Here is a 21753-nt window from a genome sequence, read left to right as displayed (position 1 = left end):
CTGAAAGTGAAAGTCACTCAGTCGTGTCTGACTCTTTGTAACTCCATAGACTGTAGGCCTGCCAGGCTCCTCTGTCCACGGACTTCTGCAGGCTATAATCCTGGAATGGGTAGCTGTTCCCTTCTTCAGGGGATTTTCCCACCCAGGGAACGAACCCAGGTCTCACACCTTGCAGGAGGATTCTTTACCATCTGAGCCACCAGGGAAGCCCAAGAATACTGGAGTGGGTAGCCTATCCCTTCTCCAGAGGATCTTCCTGACCCAGGAATTGAAAGCGTCTCCTGCCTTGCAGGCATATTCTTTACTAGCTGAGCTACCAGGGGAGCCCTCAGTTACTAAGACCCGTCTGTAATCTGAGAAACTGACTACCGACATAGTCTGGACCTGCACTTCTCCCATTTTTGTGTCTGTGTTAGGAAGGGATAGAGGCCTTTGTGGGGTACTGTGTGAATGCGATGGGACTGGGTCTGGGCCAGGGGCAAAGGAAGAAAGAATTAGCAGTTTCTATACACAAACTTGGCTTCCCTGATAGCTCAGTTGGTAAAGAATCCTCCTGCAATGCAGGAGACCCCAGTTCAATTCCTGGGTCAGGAAGATCCGCTGGAGAAGGGATAGGCTTCAGTATATACCCACTCCAGTATTCTTGGGTTTCCCTTGTGGCTCAGCTGTGTAAAGAATCCGCCTGCAATGCGGGAGACCTGGGTTCGATCCTTGGGTTGGGAAAATCCCCTGGAGAAGGGAAAGGCTACCCACTTCAGTATTCTGGAATGGGTATCTCTGGCCTGGAGAATTCCATGTACTGTATAGTCAATGGGGTCGCAAAGAGTCAGACACAACTGAGCGACTTTCACTTCACTTCACTTCATACACGCACATAGGGACAGAACTGTGCTGCTATTCCTTCTTTTAGACGACTTCCTGGTGAAGAGAAAGAGACTTGAAAGGGAGAGTGAAAAGCCCCTGCCCTGTCTGCAGGTAAAAGGATGGGCCTTGGGCGTGGGAGAATGGGTATCATGGGATTTTGGACAAACCACTTTACCTTCTGAGCCTGAGTTTTACCATATGCGGAATGGAACAAGGATTCCATCACGGGGTGGCAGAACTATTAAGTGATACAATATGTGAAAAAGGCTTTGCCCAATACATGGCACATGGGTTTGTCAGTTTTTCCTATTATCTTAAATTTGAACCTAGTATAGATTCTTGGCATAGTAGATGCTCATTTAGACAATGGCGGCTCTAATGATGATTATTGCCAACTCTTGCTCAGAGGTAGCTCTAAGGCAGAGTCCTTCTCAGAGTCACTCAGAGGACAGAGAAGATTCAAAGAGGAATGAGTCAGAGGCAATGTACTTTAACAGAGCATTTTAACGTAAATGAAGTCAGGGTTCTTTCTAGGGAAAAGACAAAAAGCTGTGAGTCTCTCTGGTTGTGCCTAGCACGGGGAGAGCTCCAATCTAGAGAATGTACAAGGACTGGCTCCACATATAGACCCATGATTTGAAAAGATGACTTTTTGAGATGGCCATTTCTCCCTGCTCTCCATCTCCCCTCTTCTGCTTTCCCTTGTGGTAAAGATACAGCTCTTAGAAAAGGGCTGTGTCATCTTCAGAGAACTGAGGAGGCAGAGAAGCAGTCTCTGCCTATGGCCTGAGAGGGAAGGTTATGATTTGAAATCATGAACAGTGGGGGCAAAAGACAGGCTGGTAGGAAAACTCCCTGAAAGCAAATAGAAAAGGGAAAGAGTAACCTGGAAACTACTCTTTATCTGAGACAGTCTCATGATACATACTTGGGCTGCAGGCTCCCAAGATTCTTGGTTGCAAGTTCCATTAAACAGAGAAGAATCAGGACAAAGGGGAAGATGGGATGATTAGGGGGAGTTTGGAGTGTCCTTCTGCCATCATCACTCCTCTTGCTTTGGGAAGAGAAATGAAACAAAATCCTAAATAGAATCTGGGAGCTATTTCCCCCAAATCACCAGTAATAAGCCACACTGACTGGATTCTATACATTTTCCATGAGGGAACCCTGGGAATTCAACTACTCTTTGTAACACTGTTTCTGAGGGGAAAATGTTTGACTCCCTCATTTGCTCATTTCTCCACTGATCAAGAAATGACCTATAGGAATGCAAACCCTACCCAGAAGGGTAGTGGTTAATGCTGTCCACCTGAGTAGAGAAAGATGACTGGTGTCTGCTGTTTTGCTTCAGGCAAAAAACGAACTGAGTCCTTGAAACCAGATCAAAGAAGGCTCCCTGTGAAAGCTGCACAGAGCATGCAGTTGACCCTGGAACACGTGGTGTCCCTGGGAACACTCCTGCTTTCAGCTGGACAGACCTTGGGCCATATCTGCTCCAACATTCTCCCCTTAGCATCTCCCTTATTTATGTCCCCCATTCATTCTGAAAACCCCCTTCTTCCCTGTATCCAGAAAAACAGTGGGAATATCCATCCCCTGTTTCTAGGGAAAACCCTACCTCTCCTATAAAGCCATATGGATTCAAATTCTGCAGCAAATTTTGGAGCCCACACTATAAAGTCTATTTTATCTTATTCTTCTATTAAATTTATACTGCTTCATGTAGTTGAATATTATTTTTCAAATTATATTGTTGAGTTTTTTAAGGGCATGGACTGATTCCATTTATTCCTCACATAACACTTTACAATTCTGAAACTCAAGAATGTTTTTGAAGATGTCTGGTTACTCACATGTTTCCAGACAGCAATGTCTGCCACCTGCCTATTCTTGAACCACAATCAGCGCCATCATCACTGAACACATCCCGATTGTCCACCACTTGTATCACTCTGACGCTAGAAATTCTGTACAGTAGCTCAGTTCACTAAGTGTTTTTGCATTCAGTATTTTATTTTTAGGTTCACAACCACCCTGTAGGTTAGACATTTTTAATCCCATTTTACAGGTGATAGAATGGAAGATAAAAAGGGTCAAGTGACTGTCCTAAGAGAGAACTACAAGTCAAAATCTTCTTAGTGCTCTATGAATACCCATCTCTATATATTTGTGAGCATGAAATGATGAGACTGTTTTGAAACTAATGCTTAAAAGTGTTGTTCTGAATATGTAATAAACCTCCCCAAATTTCAGTGGCATAAAACACTGCCAATTCTATCAGGCAGGGATTTGGACAGGGCCCAGGGGGTCTATCCTGTCTCTGTGCTGTGATGCCTGGGCTTCATCTGGGTCTATCACATGCTTGAGGCAATATGTCTGGGGTATTGGTCATTTTCCATATGACATCTCTTGGAATGTCTAAGATAGCTTTTTCATTAGCACGTGACTCGGGTCCAGGTGACAATGGTTAGAACAGCTGAGAGTGGTCCTTCTCTATCACTCTTTCCCTATGTAGTCTTTCCATCAGCCATACTGGGTTTTCTGAGAGCATGCAGATCTTAGGATAGTCAAATTTCTTACATGATGGCTGGCTTTCCTTGAAGCAGGACTTTCCTTGCAGCTGGCTTTCCTTGAAGCAAGATTTTCCATGAAGTCCAAGCCAATGAAAAGGAGCTGCATGACTGCTTATGACGTAGATTCAGTTATACAGTCACTTCTAGCACATTCTCTTGCTTACACATGGCCCCTCCTTTGTATTATATTTCTCTATACTTGTCATATAAACATGTGACACGATATTCTAATCACTTGCTCCTTAGTACATCCAATGCCTAGTACTGTTCTTGACATCTTGTAGCTGCTCAATGTTAAGTCACTTCAGTCATGTCTGACTCTTTGCAATCCAGTGGAATTAGCCTGCCACACTCCTCTGTCCAAGGAATTCTCCAGGTAAGAATGGTGGACTGGGTTGCCATGCCTGCCTCCAAGGAGATCTTCCCAACTGAGGGATTGAACTCGTGTCTCTTAGGTTTCCTGCATTGGCAGGTGGGTTCTTTACCACTAACGCCACAAAATATTTGTTACAACAAACAGAAGGTCACTATTTTTACTAGAATTACAATCAATTCCTCAAAACTCACTTATAAGCAGACTGCTCTAGATACCACAGTACACTTTAAAATGTCAGACATAAACTTCCAAGAAAAGAAACTTAAATTGTTCTTTTTAATGTTTGTATGTTGCTTTTTATAATTGAATATAAAATACTTCACTTAAAAAAAAATCTAGCCACATGTAAACTATTGCTGCCTTTCTACATTATTCAGTGTGGGAGTGGACAACCAACCCAAAGGAATGAATTGTGGGAGGTATGGTTCCTTAAGGAGACATTCATGGAAATTAGCTAACACACTTATTTTAATTAACTTTTTTAAAAATCATAAATCATATGCGAAGGCAGTCAATGTGTCTTTGCTCAAAATGTTCCTGGAAAAGAATAAAGAATGTCAAAAGACAGACCTCATGGGTGACTGAGTCAGAAAGTCTGTAATTTATACCTGCAATTGTTTCTTTTCATTGCTAGGCAGTAGGCTTGAATCAATAAGGCAAACGTGACTTTAACTGGTTCTGAAGATCACAGAAATTGCAGAATATTTTCCATTCTCATTTGTCTTTAAGATCTTGTCTTTCTATTTGCTCTTGTGACTTCTTTGAACCATTGGTTGTGCTTGAGTACCATTTTATATTCCACATATTTGTAGATTTTTCAGCTTTGCTTCTGCTATTCATTTCTCATTTTATTCCATTGTGACTGGAAGATTCTTTGTATGTTTTCAATCTTTTAAAATTTGCTAAGACTTGTTTTGTGGTCTAACACATGGTTTGTCTTGGAGAATATTTATGTGCACATGAGAAGAATGTGCATTCTGCTGTTGTAAGATTCTGTATATATTTTTATGACTAATTGGTTTATTGTGTTGTTCAATTCCTCTTTTTCCTTATTGGTCTTCTATCTAGTTATTTCATCCATTCTTAAATGTGGGGTATTTAACTTTCTAATTATTACTGTAAAATTGTCTATTTTCTGTCAATGTTTCCTTCACATATTTTTGGGCTCTGTTGTTTGTATGTATGCTTATAACTATTATATATTCTTGATGAATTGACCTCTTTATCAATATATGATGTCTTTTGTCTTTTACAATAGTTTTTAACTTAAAATCTACTTTGTCTCATTTTCGTTTAGCCACTGTGTTCTTCTTGTTAATACATGCAGGGAATATCTTTTTTCCATTCTTTCACTTTTAAACTATTTGTATCTTTAGACATAAGTAAGTCTCTTTCAGACAGCATATATATAGTTGGATTATGTTTTCTGTCCATTCTGTCAATCTTTGCCTTTTCATTTTAGAGTTTAATCCACATACACTTAATTATTGATAGGGAAGGATTTATCATTGTCATTTTATTATTTGTTTTTGGTATGTCTTATAGCTTTTGTCCCCCTCATTCCATTGCTGCCTTCCTTTGTATTTAGTTGATATTTTGTAGTGATATGCTTTGATTGCTTTCTCATCTCCACTTGTGTATATTATATAGGTATTTGAATTGTAGTTACCATGGAGCTTACATATACAATCTTAAGTTATAACATTATAATTTAAACTAAAACCGGCTTAAATTCAATTGTGTACAAAATTTTACTTATATACAGTTCCATCTCCCTTGCCCTTTAGGTTACTGATATCACAAATTACATCTTTATACATTCTTTGCTCAATAACATAGATTTATAAATTTTTGCATTTGCTTTTGAGTACTATAGAAAATAAAAAGTGGAGTTACAATCCAAAATTACAATAATATCTTTATTTTTGTCCTTGTATTTATCTTTTGGCTGGATGGCATCACCGACTCGATGGAGATGAGTTTGAGTAAACTCCGGGAGTTGGTGATGGACAGGGAGGCCTGGCATGCTGCGATTCATGGGGTCACAAAGAGTTGGACATGACTGAGCGACTGAACTGAACTGAACTGATTTTTCTTTACTGGAGATCTTTATTTCTTCACATGATTTCAAGGTACCATCTATTATCCTTTCATTTGCCAAAAAGCAGTTCTTATAAGGCAGGTCTAATGGTAATGAACTGTCTCAGCTTTTGTCTACCTGGAGAGGTCTTAATTTCTCACTCACTTTGAAGGATAATTTTGCTAGATATGAAATTCTTGGTTTGCAGGTTTTTTTTTCCCTTTCAGCATTGTAAATGTGTCATTCTATTGCCTTCTGGATTTAAAGGTTTCTGATTAGCAATCAGTTGATAATCTTATTGAGGATCACTTTTGTGAAGAGTTGATTCTCTCTTGCTGCTTTGGGGATTCTCTTTTGGCCTTTTAGTCTTGACAGGTTAACTATAATTGTTTCAGAGTGAGTTTCTGAGTTTATCACTCTTGGAGTTTGTTGAGCTTCTTGGATTTGTAGATTCATGTCTATCATCCAACTTGGTAAGTTTTGTCCATTATTTCTTCAAATATTCTTCCTGTTCTGTTCTCTCTTTTCCTTCTGGGACTTACACAATATGTATGTTGGCCCATTTGACACTGCCCTACAAGTCCTTTGGGCACTATTCACTTTTCTTTGTTCTTTTTCTTTTTGTTCCTCAGATTGAATAATTTCAATTTTCCTGTCTTCAGATACCTGATTATTCCTACTTCCTATTCAAATCTGCCATTGAACTCCTCTAGAGAATTTTTTATTTCATGTATTATACTCAGTAGTGCCAGAATTTCTATTTGCTTCCTTTTAATAATTTTAATCTTTGTTTATATTCTTATTTTGTTCATGCATTGTTTTCCTGCTATCGTCTAGTTTTTTGTTCCTGTTTTTCTTTAGCTTTTTGTGCATATTTAAGACATATTTTAAAGTCTTGGTTTAGTGAGTCTGATTTCTGGGTTTTCTTGGGAACAGATTCTGTCTATTTATTTTGATCTTTGAATGATCTATATACTTCTGTTTCTTTGTATGCCTTGTGATTTGTGTGTGTGTGTGCGTGTGTGTGTGTGTTAGAAGTTAGGTATCTGACTATTATAATGTGGGAAGCTCTGGAAATCAGGTTCTTCCCCTTCCCTAGGTTTTTTTGTTGTTGTTGTTTGTTTTTAATTGTTGAATACTACAGTGGCCCATTTGTTGGAGACTTCTCCAAGCTACTTTATTATAATCAAAGACTGTTCCTTGTAATGTGTGATCACTTAAGTCTCTATGTTCAGAAAATGTTTTAAAAAAGATTTCCTTAAATGCCAGGAACTGTCCAGTCTTTGCAGATTGGGTCTGTTCTATGACAATCCTTCAAAACTTAGCTAGGTTTGTTCTAAATGTAGGGATAATCCTGAGGTGAAAGCTTAAGGTCTTCTCAGGTATTTTTTGAACATGCACCTTGCCTGGGCATGTGCACAGACTTCTAAATTCCCCTATATACAGGGCTGCTTTTGAAAGTTTTAATTCCCTGAAATTAAATTAATTTAATTTAAACTTATTAATTTAATTCCCTGAAATTCCCCAGCTTCTCCTCCAGGCATTAGATAGTCTATTGTACATCTGCACATGCAATCTCAAGCCACAGGCATCTACGTGGTTATAATCACTCTGCACCTTTACTGAATAGTGCTTACCACTTTTCCTGCCTAAGTTCCAGGGTGGGCAAAAGAGAGATAAACACCTTATGTCAGTCCTTTGGATATCTGTCAAACTAAGTTAGAACAGACATATACAAATGATGTACAAATAAATTCTGCTCTCCTTCCTCTGGTTTGAGGTAAGGAACTGGGAATCAGGATTCTTCTGCTTAAAGACCAAAACCACTGCCATGAAAGGGAAAAAGGGAAAAATGGCTTTGCCAGGGCAAGAATGAGTAAAAATGCTGCAAAATGTTCCTACCCTTTGCCAGATGACTTAAAATATATATATATATATATATATATGGCATTGGCTTGGTAACCGTAAACCTTTGTTTTTCAGAGCTTAGACATCCTGTGAAAAATTTGTAATTCTATTTTAAGAAGTCACGTTTGGAGCTGATCTCCTTAGGCCATTGCATCTAGACCAGGTGAATTCTTATTTCCAAAGGTACATTTCAAATTTATAGACTTTAAAAATTGGCTCAAAATGGCTTCCACAATTTTAAGAAAAATTAATATGTTGGAATCGCAGTTCCTTGTTTGGATTTACTAAAACTTTTTATTTTAAAGCAAACAAGCAGTATACTGTAGCTGTCTGGCATTATAATTCTGATCAGCCTTGTTGGTATTCAAATTAACACTAAATATCAATACTTCATAATTATAGCCCCTTAACCCACTCAGTAAACCTGGAATCTGCCTTTAAACATACCACTGGCTTTTTAAATTGGTAAATATTGGATCTTCTCTCTTATTATTTTTTCACTCTCTTTTTTACTGTCTAAATGAATAAAGATGACTTTATTCTATTCTTACTGAGCTCTGTCTGGATGGAGCCAAATTCTTAACCTTTCTAAATGAGTTACAAAGTCAAATGTTTTCATAATTCCCTCTCCTTGAAAATGTATTTCTAAGACCTTTAGCAAAATTTTATACATGCAGACTTTTAAAAGGGGAAAAAAACTGGGAAATTTGATCAAGAAATTTTCCTTCACTTCGCATTTAATAAAGTATCTTCCTTTCAAGCCATTGTTCAAAGACAAAAAGAAATGATAAGAAGAGTCATGGGTCCTGGAAGAATCCCCTTTATCTTCTTAGGAAACCAAATTTCATTGAAGAAGAGAAGGCAAAGATCAAAAGCTATCTATGTTCACAAGGGCACCCAACCAGGCCAGGTGAGACAAAAAGCAGAGTGAGGGATATATTTCTAAAGATTCTCCATGAGGTCAAAGAAGAATACAAAGCTTTTGGCTTAAAGAATATTGTCTATTTTTGCAAAGTGCAGGATTATGTGGAAACTGATTAAAATACAGAATTCTTCCTACTTTCAACAATGAAGCAAAGGCTGGTTCTTGGGAAAGCACAGGAAGAAAAATGCATAGTTACCCTAAATTTATCTCCCCTCACCAGGGCTCCCAGGGTGCTGGCTAATAAATGGTTTCTCACTTGCATACCAGCTGCATTTGCTCAAGGCTCTTCCAAAGAGTTCACCGACCTCACATTAGTCAGCAGCTTTCTACAAGAAAAATCTTCACTTTGACTCACTGGAGGATTAGTCAGCCTTATAAAATACACCAAATTCCCCTTTCTCAGTAGGACATTTAATTAACCTCCATTGATTCACCAAGCAAAGCAGTCAATGAAAAATTTTTGGCTTTTCATTGTGGCCCTGGGATATCTGCCTACTTCTTGGTAATTTGAAAATTTTTATCCCAGTTTCATTCTAAATTTTCAAAGTAGAGATAATATAGAAATAATTTCTTCCAGTAACCCAACAGCACTATTTATGTGGTGTAAATTGAACTACCTAATGAAGTGACGGGGGAGAAGTTAGAAGGGTGTCTTTGTGAAACAGTGTGTACACATATTGTGTGCGCACAATCACTGGGGACTGTTTCAGAGAGGCTGCCTGGGAAGCCTTCCTGAAACCTGAGGTTAAAGCACCTCTCAGCATGCTCCCTGAAGTGTGGCTATTCTTACAGGAAGGCTCTATCTGAATATGGTTCATATCATGGACTTGACTCCAAAGCAAAAGGAAGGAAATATGTGTGCATGGGGGAATGCTGATTTGAAACATCATTTTACCTGACCTCTGGGCAATTACATAGACTAATATCTCTGTTCTATTGAGGGAAAAAAGATACACCTCTAAAGTCTTTAGTAACAATATATAAGATTTAAGCACCTAGCTGAACTCTGAAATAGTCTTTTCTCTCCCTAACCCTCTAATATGTTTTGTTTTCAAATTCATATACAGTAGAAATTTATCAACTACCCCTCTATGCTAGGAGATTTTCTAAATTTTCTCACTTATTATTTGGAATTACTCTGTGAAATAGGCATTAGGAGCTCTTTTATAACACCTAATGTCACACAGTAGGTTCTCAAAAAATACTTGAATGAAGAAAAGCTCAATGGATAAATGAATATACAAATGGCTCAGATAGTGTTAAGTGATTTGATCATAATCACAGAAATAATAAGCTAACAAGCTGGTATTTGAGTTGAAAAAATGGGGACTGGGCTAATTGTAGACTTTGTCTAAGCTAGTCTGCCCATTAAAATATTTCAGTTATTTAGGATATATCAGTGACTTTCAAATGTTATAAATAAATGGGACTAATGTCTTCTCACAGATTGTATTTATTGATGAAATAAAATCTTCAGAAGAATTTCTGCCTTACTTCCCCAATACATTGGCAAATGAGTACAACAAAGTCATATACCCATTTCTTGGAAGCTTATGAGTATTCCCACTCCTTATCCTGTTCAACATTCTGACAAGCAGCTTACTTGTAAGATGTACCCCCAAGGCAAGTGCAGCAAATATTCTGACAGCAGGATAACTAATCTCTAGTTGAATTAAGAAACAGAATCCTCTATTTAGTGGGGAACGCAAGATTACAGAAGACCATGAACTTGTCCCCAAGGAGTGAAGATACTTGTCTGCAGCTCATGTTCATTCATGAGAGGGCAAGTGTCTGTACAGACCTTCAGGCTGACCTCGTCTGACCATTCAAGTGTTGCGAATACAGAACCCGGTTGTTTCCATAACAGTTGCCTTGCATTCCCCAGTATACCTTTCTTCCAGGAACTGCTGAAATTTTGGACCTGAAGCTATTCTCAGATATGGTCACCCCTGGAAAAACGCCAGAGCACGGATGCTGGACTTCCAAGTGAGAGCCTCCAGGGGGTGCTCTTTACTCTGACACTGCTGCTGGAAAGAGAGCATCCCTTACTGTAGCTCTGTTCACAATCATCTACTTTGTTATCCCGGCATCACACTACAGGTGTGACCCAGAAGTAGCAGGAACTACCAGAGTCTTTAAACTCCTCTTCCTCACTTGACATACATCTCTGGAAAACTGGTCCTGCCAGTGAAACCCTGAGGGCAAACCACCTCCTTCTTACTTTTCTCCACTCAAGATATGAGGCAGCTGATTTGGATTCCCTAAGTGAGGAACATAGAGTTCAAAGTGAGACCCAGCTCGGAGTTACATGTTGTCTTTTTCTCTCAACTCTAATTCTCTAACCTCTAAGCAGTGGAAAGGAGAATGTGCCAGAACTTCACAATGAAACCCATGGTGCATTAAACATAAATGCATTCCAACAACTTGTGCCTCTCTTTGAATCAAGATTGCCAGAAGAAATATCAATAACCTCAGATATGCAGATGACACCACCCTTACGGCAGAAAGTGAAGAGGAACTGAAGAGCCTCTTGATGAAAGTGAAAGAGGAGAGTGAAAAAGTTGACTTAAAACTCAACATTCAGAAAACTAAGATCATGGCCTCTGGTCCCATCACTTCATAGCAAATAGATGAGGAGACAGTGGAAACAGTGACAGACTTTACTTTCTTGGGCTCCAAAATCACTGCAGATGGTGACTGCAGCCACGAAATTAAAAGACGCTTGCTCCTTGGAAGAAAACCTATGACCAACCTAAACAGCACATTAAAAAGCATAGACATTACTTTGTTGACAAAGGTCTGTCTAGTCAAAGCTATGGTTTTTCCAGTAGTCACATGTGGATGTGAGAGTTGGACTACAAAGAAAGCTGAGCACCGAAGAATTGATGCTTTTGAACTGTGGTGTTGGAGAAGACTCTTGAGAGTCCCTTGGACTGCAAGGAGATCCAACCAGTCCATCCTAAAGGAAATCAGTTCTGAATATTCATTGGAAGGACTGATGCTAAAGCTGAAACTCCAATACTTTGGCCACCTGATGTGAAGATTTGACACATTTGAACAGACCCTAATGCTGGGAAAGATTGAAGGCAGGAGGAGAAGGGGATGACAGAGGATGAGATGGTTTGATGGCATCACTGACTCAATGGACATGAGTTTGAGTAAATTCTGGGAGTTGGTGATGGACAGGGAGGCCTGGCGTGCTGCAATCCATGGGGTTGCAAAGAGCTGGACACGACTGAGCGACTGAACTGAACTGAACTTGGCCAGGCAATGAGTAGTAGCAGGGCCTGGGACACTGTGCTAAAGAAAACCTTCATAGTCCCTGCCCTCAAGAGACTTATAGCCTGTAAGGATGCTTAATAAAAGTCAAGAAAATTCAAGTGCAATGGGTATTGCCAAAGAAGAGAGTCATGGTGTTAGGAATGTAACCACATCCTAGCCCATTAAGATCTTTAACTCTCTGAGAGTCAGGATTTGTTTCCTAAAACTTCCTCAAACCTTTACTTCTTCTCCCAGATACTTACGGAAGATATGCAAGTGACTCCAGGATACATGGTGGTGCTTTTAAATCTCAGATGGTAGGCATGATCCACCATAATCTTTAGCTATCCTAGAATTGGATTGGGATGCTGAACTTTCTGAAACTAGTACATGAAAATTATATTTGTGAATGAAAACATAAATAAAGCAAAACACAGAGTGACTAGACAGTACCAAATAGACAGTATTTGACACTTTTATAGATTAATGATAGAAGAATAAGAATATGAAGCTACAAATGTGAGACTAGCTCTTTTTTTGCTTTATTATCTATTAGTCTCTGATATTATTTTATAAAACTGAGACCTGGCATACAAACTACACAATATTCTGTTTAACCAAAATGTCAGTTTCTCTTTGTCTTGTCCTCCAAAGTGCATGGTTATAAAACACCTGGAGAAAAACAAATAGAAAGAATCGGGGCTTTGGAGTTGGGCAAATTCTAGCTTCATCACTTAGTATTCTTGTGTATCTGTATATCTGTGAGCCTTTGCAATAAGGGTCTAAAGCAAACTATTAGCAGCCTACACTACACTAGCAGCCTTCTAGTCATGTATCCTCTGTTACGAGATCACCATAGAATGTGTTCCTGTGAGCCAACATTTCCTGATAAGGCTACTTTTCATTTTCCCACATAGAAAAACATATTTGAAGATTTCTGTGCATGTGAGAGTATCTACCAAGCTTTCCATCTTCTTGAGTTAGAACAGGAAGCATAACTCAGTGGAGGGTGCTATTGCCAGCCCACTCATGAATTATCCAACTTTTTATATAGATAAATGCCATGACAGATCAGTTATTAAATATAAAATATACCATGGCATATAAATCTTTGTTTCCTATTGCTCACACCTGGGCTGAACTGTTCATGAGATACAGTTCATGAGATACGGAAAATTAAAGGTTAGGAAAAGGTCAGTGTAGAATGCTAGCACAGAGCATTATAAATGCGTGGTCTGTGAGCTTGAGAATGCTGAAGAAAGCAGAGGAGGCAGTGTATGAAGATTATCTTCCTTGAAATGGATACCATTAGGAAGGCCAGAGATGCCTGGAAGTCTGAGAAAAGCTGAACTTTCCAGAGGCATTTTTTTTTTCAGCCTAAGGAAGTCCACATTCTGTTAATGGCTGCAAAGGTCATGGTGGTAATCTTTCAAAAGTGATTTTTAGAACCTGTGTTTATACTAATCCAGACTCTTTCTATTCTAAGTAATATAAACCAAACTAAAATAGGCTCAAAAAAAGAGGGCAGGGAATAATTTATTGGTTCAGGTAATTGCAAAGTTCAAGACTGGATTTGCATGTCCAAACAATGACATCAGACATCTTTCTTTCTCCATCTTTTGTCTCTGCTTTTTCCAATGAGAGGATCAATGAGGGACCAAAGATGGCTAGTAACAATTCTACGATCAGTTTCTTCCAACTTAGAAATAGCAGCAATGAGTTTCTTCCTCTTGACATCTTTGGAGGTTACTCAAATGAGCTATGCTCACACCTCCACTAATGTCTGTGGTCAGGTCCAGGTCTAGTTTCCATTCTAAACTAAGCACGCTCAATACTATTAACTGAAGCATTACATGAGCTGAATGGAAGTAATGGCTGAAGGAAGAGACAGATTCTCTTAATACAAGGGGTGCTGAGCAGACAAGAATAAAATGCATCCACTTCAGACATGTGATTGCTTTTAGCCATGTAGATAAAGGGTGCCAGATTAGAAGAATTGAATTTCTCCACGATACGTGTTACTCTTCAACTTGAGAAGCTAGATAGGGTTTTAAAGGTATCACTCTTTCCCGTCTTCCCTCCTGTGTCACCAGCTTGCTTTCATTCATCTGTATTTGTTCTGGACATTATTAGAATAATGCTTGATACTTTAATCAGAGATGGCAAATGGCCTGATAGTATGAAAGGACAGCAGAAGACAAACTAGATCTTTTCTAATTGCAGTCAAACTACTATCTGAAAGAGGGCAAGACACTTGACTAACTTCTGTACGCCTTGTTTAATTTTCTATAAAATGAGGGGAGAGTAGTCTAGCCAGTGCTAGCCAGCAGAACATTCAGCAATGATGTAAGGGTTCTATATTTGTATTGTCCAACAGAGTAGCCACTTAACCATATGTGGCTGATGACTAACTAGTGTGACTGAGAAACTTATTTTAATTTTTAGTTTTAACTTGATTTAAATTATTCTTTTACTTTCATTCTGGATGATCTTTTTTTCAGCTTTATTGAGATATAATGGACACAGTACTGCATAAGTTTAGGTACACAGCATAATGATTTGACTTACCTGTGTCATGAAAGTTTAGTGAAGATCCATCATCTCACATAGAAATGAAATTTAAAAAATGGAAAAAAAAACTTCTTTCTTGTGATGAGAACTCTCAGGATTTACTTTCTTAAAAAGTTTCATTAAAAAAGTTTCATATATGTGTATCACAACTGTGTTAACTATATTTATCATGTTTTACATTACATCCTTAGTATTTATTTATCTTATACCTGGAAGTTATTATCTTCTGACTATCTTCAACAAGTTCACCCTCCCCTAACCCCCTGCCTCTGGAAACTACAAATCTGGCCTATGAGTTTTTCTGTTTGTTTTTGAAATATAATTGATCTACGACATTGTTAGTTCCTCGTATACAGAACAGTGATTCAACGTTTCTATACATTTCAAAACAATCACCATGGTAAGACTAGTTACCATCTGTCACCATACAAAGATATTATGTAATTATTGACTATACATTCATACCCATGACATATTTATTTTGTAACAGGAAGTTTAGACCTCTTTGTCTGCCTCATCTACTTCTCTTCTTCCCCTGTCCTCTGGTGACCACCTATTTGTTCTCTATATCTATGAATCTATTTCTGTTTAGCTATGTTTGTTCACTTGTTTTTCAGATTCCACGTATAGGTAAAATCATATAGTATTTTTATTTTTCTGACTTATTTCACTTAGCATAATACATTTTAGGTCCACCCATATTGTCACGCATGGCAAGATTTTATTTTTTTATGGCTGAGTAGTATTCACACATATGTATATATGTATAATATATATTCCACATCTTCTTTACCCACTCATCTATTGATGGGCACTTCCATATCTTGGCTATTGTAAACAATGCTGTAATGAACATAGGGGAGCATATATCTTTTCTAATAAGCATTTTCATTTTCTTTGTATAAATGCCCAGGAGTAGAATTGCTGGATTAAATGGTAGTTCTATTTTTGATTTCTTGAGGAATATCAATACAGTTTTCCTTGGTGGCCACATCAAATTACATTCCCACCAACAGTGCACAAGAGTTCCCTTTTCTCCAAATCCTCACCAACAATTTTTATTTCTTGTCTTTTTGATAATAGCCATTCTGACAGATGTAAGTGATATCTCATTATGGTTTTGATTTGCATTTCCCTGATGGTTAGTGATGGTGAACATCTTTTCATGTGCCTATTGGACATCTATATGTCTTCTTTGGAAACGTGTCTATTCAGGTCCTCTACTATTTTTTATTCACTTTTAAAAATGTTGATCTGTATGAATTATTTGTGTATTTTGGGTGTTAACCTCTATTAGATATATCTTTTGCAATATCTTCTCCTATGCAGTGGGTAGCCTTTTCATTTTGAAAATGTTTCCTTCACTGTGCAAAAACTTTTTCGTTTGATGAAGACCCACTTGTTTATTTTTGCTTTTGTTTCTCTTGCTTGAGGAGACATACTCCCCCCAAATTGCAGACTGATGTCAAAAAGCACACTGCCCATGTTTTCATCTAGAATTTTCATGATTTCAGGTTGTACATTTCAGTCCTTAATTTTGAGTTTACCTTTGTATATGGCATAAGAAAGTAGTCTGATTTGGTTCTTTTACCTACAGCTGTCCACTATTCTCAACACAATTTACTGCAGAGGCTGTCTTTTCCCCATTGTATGTTTTAGACCTCCTCTGTCACAGATTGACAGTGAAGGTCACTCAGTTGTGTCTGACTCATTGTGACCCCATGGACTGTAGCCCACCAGGCTCCTCTGTCCATGGAATTCTCCAGGAAAGAATACTGGATTGGGTAGCCATTCCCTTCTCCAGGGGATCTTCCTGATCTAGGGATCAAACCTGGGTCTCCTGAACTGCAGGTAGACTCTTTACCATCTGAGCCATCAGGGAAGCCCTTTGTCATAGATTAATTGGTCATACAGAATGGCTTCATTTTTGGGCTTTGTAATCTGCCCCATTGATCTGATTCACTGTTTCTATTTTTGAGCCAATACCATACTGTTTTGATTACTGTGACTTTATAGTATAGTTTGAAATCAGGGCACATGGTATCTCCAGTTTTGTTCTTCTTTCCCAGCTAGCTACTTGGCCTGTGGTATTCTAGGACTGGTGCCAACTGGCTGCTGGGCAGGGCTAGATCCCTGTGTGAATAAGCTAGAAGAAAGATTCCAGAATGGCTCTTGTTAGCACCAGTGTCCTTGGGGCAGGATGAGCTCCCCAAAATGGCTGCTTTCAGTATTTATGTCCCCAGAATGAGTCCCAGTTGCCTCTCCGAGAGGATGTCCAAAATCATCAAGTGGGTATGACCCAAGTTCCTTTCAAATTACTGCTTCTGCCCTATATCTCTGAGTATGTGAAATTTTGTGTGTGGAGTGTCTATGCTGGTCAGAATGGCTGCTATCAAAAAGTCTATAAACAATAAATGCTGGAGAGGGTGTGGAGAAAAGGGAACCCTCTGACACTGTTGGTGGGAATGCAAACTAGTACAGCCACTATGGGAAACAGTTGGGGGATTCCTTAAAAATCTGAAAACAGAACTGCCATAAGACCCAGCAATCCCACTGCTGGGCATACACACTGAGGGAACCAGAATTCAAAGAGATATGTGTACCCAAATGTTCATCACAGCACTGTTTACAACAGCTAGGACATGGAAGCAATCTAGATGTCTATAGGCAGATGAATGGATAAGAATGTTGTGGTACATATACATAATGGAATATTACTCAGCTATTAAAAAGAATGCATTTGAATCAGTTCTAAAGAGGTGGATGAAACTGGAGCCTATCATACAGAGTGAAGTAAGTCAGAAAGAAAAACACCAACACATATATATGGAATTTAGAAAGATGATAATGATGACCCTATACTGTGAGATAGCAAAAGAGACACAGATGTAAAGAACAGACTTTTGGACTCTGTGGGAGAAGGCGAGGGTGGGATGATTTGAGAGAATAGCACTGAAACATGTGTATTACCAAATGTGAAACAGATCACCAGTCCATGTTCAGTGCATGACATGGGGCACTCAAAGCTGGTGCACTGGGATGACCCTGAGGGATGGGATGGGGAGGGAGGTGGGAGGGGAGCTCAGGATGGGGGACACATGTACACCTGTGGCTGATTCATGTCAATGTACCACAAAAACCACCACAATATTGTAAAGTAATTAGCCTCCAATTAAAATAAATAATTAAGAAAAAAAAAAAAGAGTGGAGTGTCTAATTTCCACAGTTCTCTACCTCTCCCCAAAGTAAGTCCCACTGGCCTTCAAACCCAAATGTTCTGGGAGCTCATCTTTCTGGTGCAGCTGAGAAGCCCAATGTGGGGCTCTGACCCCTCACTTCCTGGGGAGAACCTCTGCAGCTGTAATTATCCTCCCTTTTGTGGGTCACCTGCCTAGGGGTATGGGTCTTGATGGCAGTGCTTTTGTGGCCTTCCCACCCATCTTGATGTGTTTCCTTCCTTATATCTTAGTTGTAGAAGATCTTTTCTGCTAGAGTTTATGGTTGCTCTATAAATAGTTTCAATTTTGGTATGCCCGTGGGAGGAGGAGTTGAGCTCAGGGCCTTCCTACTCTACTATCTTGGCCAGTCTCTCTCAAATTATTTTACATTTAATGTAAATTGACAAATGTGGCTAGTGGTTACTGTATTGGCTGAAGAGGAAACAATCCCTACAGTTCCAGGCAACTCCCAAATTCCAGGGCTTTAGAACTAGCCTACATGTGAAAACTAACTCTGGGTTTCTCTGCATGAAAGTTCTTTTAACAGTCAAAATCCATTTTGTGTTCTCAAACACTGCAGTTTCCCATTCAGCTTTCTGATTCTGCTAAAAGATGAGTAAAGACACATGTAAACAGAAAAGTTCCCAGGAGAATGAACATCATCTCAACAGGGCTCTTGTCAGCTGAGCATTCCAGCAGACTCCCAGAATACATTACCCTTGTGAACTGTTCTGCAGTCAAAGGCACACTGAAGTATTTCTGGGAGTCTGAAGCCTTCCTCCCAGGCTTTCAAATAATGTAGGCTGTTGTTTTAGGCTCATGAAACAAACAGGCCTGCAGTGGGACTGTGCCTGCGCCATTTAGAATTTAGAAATTTAGAAGAGATTTAGAAATTACTGTTTAGCTGAACCAACAAAGATAGCCCAGCCATGTATGGCAAGATAACCAAAGCCAGAGAAGTTTAAAGGGAGTCATAGAAATTATTACATTGCCAAGGACTGACTCTGTGTAGGTTAGCACTTTGTCTAGTTCACCAGCTGGGAAAGTATCATTTTGGATTGGTCAGGGTCCCTTCTGAAGGGTTGTGCTTTCCTCAACATTATCATCCTTAGAGCTGATGGCTGTGAGGTGTGAGAGAAACAGAAGATTTAAGGACTGACTCTAGGATTACCACAGAAGCATTTTCTTACTGCCCCATCTTTGTACATCGTTAAGAGAAGGAATGGTGATTTGCTGGGATAAGGTACACAGATATATGAAGCTTTTAACACCTATTCTAGGACAGAGAAGCCTGGCAGGCTATAGTCCATGGGGCCACAAAGAGTCAGACATGACGGAGCAGCTGAGAACATACACTGGCAAAAAAGAAGCATCCATCAATTCAACCTTTCTGTTCCATCAAACAGCACAGTTTAGAGTCAAAAAGACTGGTAGGAAGAAGGCTGTCAATCTCTTTCATCCTCCTTGGGACATTTAACCATGCTGGGTCTCAATTTCTTCATCTTATAGGATAGTTGAAAGAATTAAATGAGGTAAGCAAAGCACCAAACATGGGATGTGGTATCCAGCGAGCATTCAGTACAGCCATACCTACAAAACCTGATTTCCATTATTGGATCTCACAAATTAAACAACCTATAAAACCAGGGCAATGAGCTCATTCTCTTTTATATTGGTATCAGTTTATGTTCATAAAAGGCTTAATTTTGCTCTTCTCTCTCTGGCTCTCTGGAGACTAGAAGGGTGAGGGAGGTGGGAGTGAGGAAGTGGTACCTACTGGGACAAAAAACAATTCTTAAATGAAACTATGTGTTCTTTCCCTTCATGTTGGTGCAGTTGCAGCATGGGAGCTCACATCAGAGTCTATCATAAAGCGGCTTTATTAAAAATAATAATAATAAAAAAGGGATCCAGGTTAATTCCAGCTATTGACCCTGTGGGCAGCACTTATATGGGCAAAAGGTGATGCCTTCCAATGCGGTTATTGATTTCCATGTATAAATCCCTCCTCACAGAATCCTCTCCTCATAGCAGCCAGTGTAAAGTAATCATTCTCTTTATGATCACTCCTTGAAGCCAGACCCCAAGTCACTTATAAAAGAGAGGAAAAACGCCAGGAAGGAGAGCCCTACAGCAGGAAGGCATATGAAGCATCTCCTTTTATGAGTAGTGCCCTGGGAGAGCTCCAAACCCCAAAGCTAATTGTCCTGAAGACAGGTGAGAAAGTGAAAATACAGTGGCAGCCAGAACTTTCTGCAAAATCCATCGACAGCATAGTATAGGGAATGAATTGTGCAGTCTGGAATACAATCAATCTTCTCTCTTATACTTAGCCCATTTTGCTCCATTTTTATCCCCACCCAACTCTGCCCCACACCTCAACGTGCCTCATGTTCCTATGTATGGACACCCAGCTCTTAAGTTCTAGTTTATTCCCATACACTTCAGCTCCCGATCTCGCTCTCTTCAGGGCCACCCTTGGTGTTGGGGATATGCCCTGGATTCCAACCGTAGGATGCACACTTGTGGGGACACTCGGGCCCTGGAGGGAGCTTATGGTATAGGTCTGGGGACCTCTGAGTCCCGCACACCCAGAGCATGGTCTACAACCGTGCTGTGGAACACAACCGCGACTAGCTGCATGTGGCTACCGAGCCCTTGAAATGCAACTGGTCCAAATTGAGATGTGCTGGGAGTGGAAATTACATCCTGGAACTTGAAAGTAAAAGTGAAGTCACTCAGTCGTGTCCGACTCTTTGTGACCCCATGGACTGTAGCCTATCAGGCTCCTCCGTCCATGGGATTTTCCAGGCAAGAGTGCTGGAGTGGATTGCCATTTTCCTACTCCAGGGGATCTTCCTGACCCAGGGATCGAACCCGGGTCTCCTGCATTGTAGGCAGACAGACGCTTTACCATCTGAGCCACCAGGGAAGCCCTTGGAACTTGAAGACTTGGTATAAAAAAATGAATGTGAAGTATCTCATTAGTAATTTTTATATGATTATAGTTTGAAATAATATCATTTTGGATATATTATTAAACAATTTCATCTGTTTTTTTTTTTTTTTTCCCCAACACGCCTACTGGAAAATATCAAATTATATATGTGGTTAGTGTTACATTTCTATTGGAAGGAGCTGGTCTAGACCAGTGGTTCTCAAAGTGTGGCCCCAGAACCAGCAGCCTCAGTATCCTCTGGGAACTTATTAGAAACACAGTCTCAGGCCCCATTCCATACACACTGAGTCAGTCAGTGTCTGGACCTGGCTATGAGTGCCCTCTGGGCGACTGTGATGAGAACTACATATCTATGGATATAAGAGAGAGCAGCCGAGAGGTGAGAGTTTTCCCTGGCCTCTAAACTGGACCTCATGCCACTAGGACTCTATCCTTGCCTGAGGATGCAAAGAATTGCAGAAAAGGGGCCAGAAAAAGATTTTCTGAAGCCTTGAAGCCCTAGCCTGAGCTCCACCCCAAGAGCAGAACTGGTTCTGCCCTCAGCCCTTTCTCCAGTTCCTGCCTGGGATGTTTGCAAGGAGAGGTGTTTATTCAAAAGGGTTCAGTCATCTCACTAAATAAAATCACTCACTTAGGCTGGCAAATATTGACTTAAGCTGTTACGCTTTTATGTATTGCAGCAACTCCCACTGTTCGAGGGCTCAGCAAGCAAACAAGAACAGGTCCAGGAAGTTATTGTGGTGTTTGGGGCCCCTGTTTGATTTTGTGCAGCTGATGCGTGTTGCCCATTGTGAACGGCTGGTTACTAATGACCTTGATATGGAGCACTCTCCAGTTGATAAGGCCAAAGCCTTTAATAGAATACAAATGCATTTTATATTTCCACTTGAAGAGTTTATTTTAATTGTGTTTTTGAAATATACTGTACCCTAAAGGCCTCTCTTTCCTCAGCAGTGTACATCCTCAAAATAAAACCTTGCAAAGAATGGAATGCATAATGGGGTGACATGTAACGGGC

The sequence above is a fragment of the Cervus elaphus genome, chromosome 29, assembly GCF_910594005.1.
Source record: "Cervus elaphus chromosome 29, mCerEla1.1, whole genome shotgun sequence".
NCBI classification, from domain to species: Eukaryota; Metazoa; Chordata; class Mammalia; order Artiodactyla; family Cervidae; genus Cervus; species Cervus elaphus.
Note: the sequence above shows the minus strand (reverse complement) of the source record.